The sequence below is a fragment of the Corylus avellana genome, chromosome 3 (assembly GCF_965113065.1).
Source record: "Corylus avellana chromosome 3, dhCorAvel1.hap1.2, whole genome shotgun sequence".
In the NCBI taxonomy this organism is placed as follows: domain Eukaryota; kingdom Viridiplantae; phylum Streptophyta; class Magnoliopsida; order Fagales; family Betulaceae; genus Corylus; species Corylus avellana.
This window is the reverse complement of record NC_142492.1, coordinates 10,239,228-10,241,413: the sequence shown is the minus strand read 5'-3', so window position 1 is coordinate 10,241,413 and position 2,186 is coordinate 10,239,228. Positions and strand designations below refer to the sequence as shown.

The window sequence follows — 2,186 nt, the reverse complement described above, 5'->3', positions numbered from 1 at the left end:
TAAATTTTATTAATTTGTACTAATATAAGGTAAACTTTGATATTTTGAGGTGACTGACGCTAGGATATATAGTTTAACTTTGATGTTCGTAATAAAAGTTGAAAAATACTTGATCTTCATCACCAACCACAAGAAATACCGACATAGAGAGTTTCAAACATGGTTCACCAAAAATATAAAAAAATCGAAGCAAATAGAGAGGTCATGACATGTAAGCTTAATTTTATTGCATCACATATTATTATATATGTAATATTATGGCATCTGCACACGAGTAAGAGTGTGCTCACAAAGCCTTTAAGCTTTTATTGCATCACATATTATTATATATCACTAGCTAGTTTCCTTCCTCTTGAAGTACTACTTCAAGGGCAGAAGACAACCTTGTAGTTAGTCCCACCAGGGCACGTGAATGTGCTTGTCTGGTAATCCTTAGGGTAACTATAAGCATCCGGGCAGCGATCCTTGAAAAACCTAGAGAAATCTGTAGGTCCACAGTTTCCAGAATTGCAACAATATTGGTCGGTCTTGAACACGGTACAAGGGTTGTTACAACCACTAGGTGCCCTCAATTGGCTAGGACATTGGCCGTTGATATCAGCAGTACATCTTATACCACGGGTGCACCCATTGGACGTGGGCCTAAAATCCATAGCAGTGTTAAACCCATCAACAAGAGACATATCGAAGAAGTCCAAGTTGTTAAATTGGTTTAGTGCATATTCAGCAAGGGTGTTTGGAGGTACATCATAGCCTTGGCATTGGAGAAGCCGGCCGCAGTCACCAGTTTGGCATTTACCACGCCCGAAAGCCTCGAAATTGCACCTTGTACGAGGCCAAATGCGAGCCCCTTTGGTGCCGGCATAATGTGGCGGATCCAGGAGTTGATTTTACCGGGGGCGTCAATAAAATAATAAAATATAATGATAAATAATTTTTTTTCTCTTTATATATTATATTTTTATTATAATATGGTAAATACAATAATAAAAAAAAATTATACCACAATATATGTATCACAAAAAGCATATTTATATGCTAAATTGATATATTAGTTATCATGTAGGCTATCATGTAGGCACTAGTACAAAAGTAAAGGAAAATACAAAATACAAAGTGCCTAAAATTGCATTCTATGTAGTCTTAGAGAAACAAAATCATTAAGTATTAAATCTGAATCAAAGCTTTCAGTAATTCCCCTTTCAATTTAGACAAGTAAATTATCTTTAAGAAATTTATCTTTCATTTTGCTACGAAGTATTGTTTTAATAATTGTTTACTTCTCATACTCTAATGATATTATAATAAAATTATTAGCATATTCCGATAGCTATTAGCCTAAAATGAATGAATAAAAAGAACAAATCTAAGATTGGTAATAATCTTCTTAAACTTGTTGATGCTTGAAAAAAATCCCAAAGTACTATATAAAACACACCAAAAAAAAAAAAAAAAAAAACAACAACAATATTGTTTTAGAATAAGATAAACAAAATGCCAAATATTGATAAATAAACATTAAATTTCTTGACTTCTTTTTTTTTTTTTTTTTTATGTGAAACCGAAACAGCTGGAGGAGTTTTTTACTTTTTTATTTTTTATTTTTTAAAAAACAAAATTTTGTTACCTGGGGCAGTAAACAATTCAGCCAAAAAAATATTTAAAAAAAAAAAGAAAATTTTTTATTTTTTTACCAGGGGCGACCGCCCCCAGGTTGCCCCTACTTCTCTCCGCCACTGCCGGCATTAACATTAAGGCTCTATGTTTGACCTCGGTCGAGCCGTTGGCCACCGCCGGGCACAGCCCTAGCCCAAACTGTGAAGGGGCAATTGTTTGTTATGTCAAATCTAACTGCATGGGCTAGACCAAAGCAGAGAGTGATGAAAATGGAGAAGAAAATGGGTAAGTTCTTGCATAGACTCATTTTGAGAAGTGAGAAATATTGAGTTGGCTCTTGTGGTTTCTGTGGAAGATGGATGGAGGTTTATATAGGGTGAGCTTGGAGGGCTTATGGCCTTCTGGGAAGGTGATGAGTAGGTCTTACATGCATTGTGTCCTATATGGAAATTTTATTGGCTAGTCAGGCTTTAATTTTTTTGGAAAATTTGACACACCATATGTTGTATTTTTGGCTAGACTTGAAGACAAGTCAACAAATTAATGAGGAAAAACAAAGCAAAGGACGT

General features: G+C 34.7%; 1 pseudogene; it reads right to left on the bottom strand.

Annotated features, from left to right (window-relative positions):
- Positions 1–205: 205 nt before the first annotated feature.
- Positions 206–1,952, bottom strand: LOC148586766 (thaumatin-like protein; annotated as a pseudogene).
- Between the last annotated feature and the right edge of the window lie 234 nt (positions 1,953–2,186).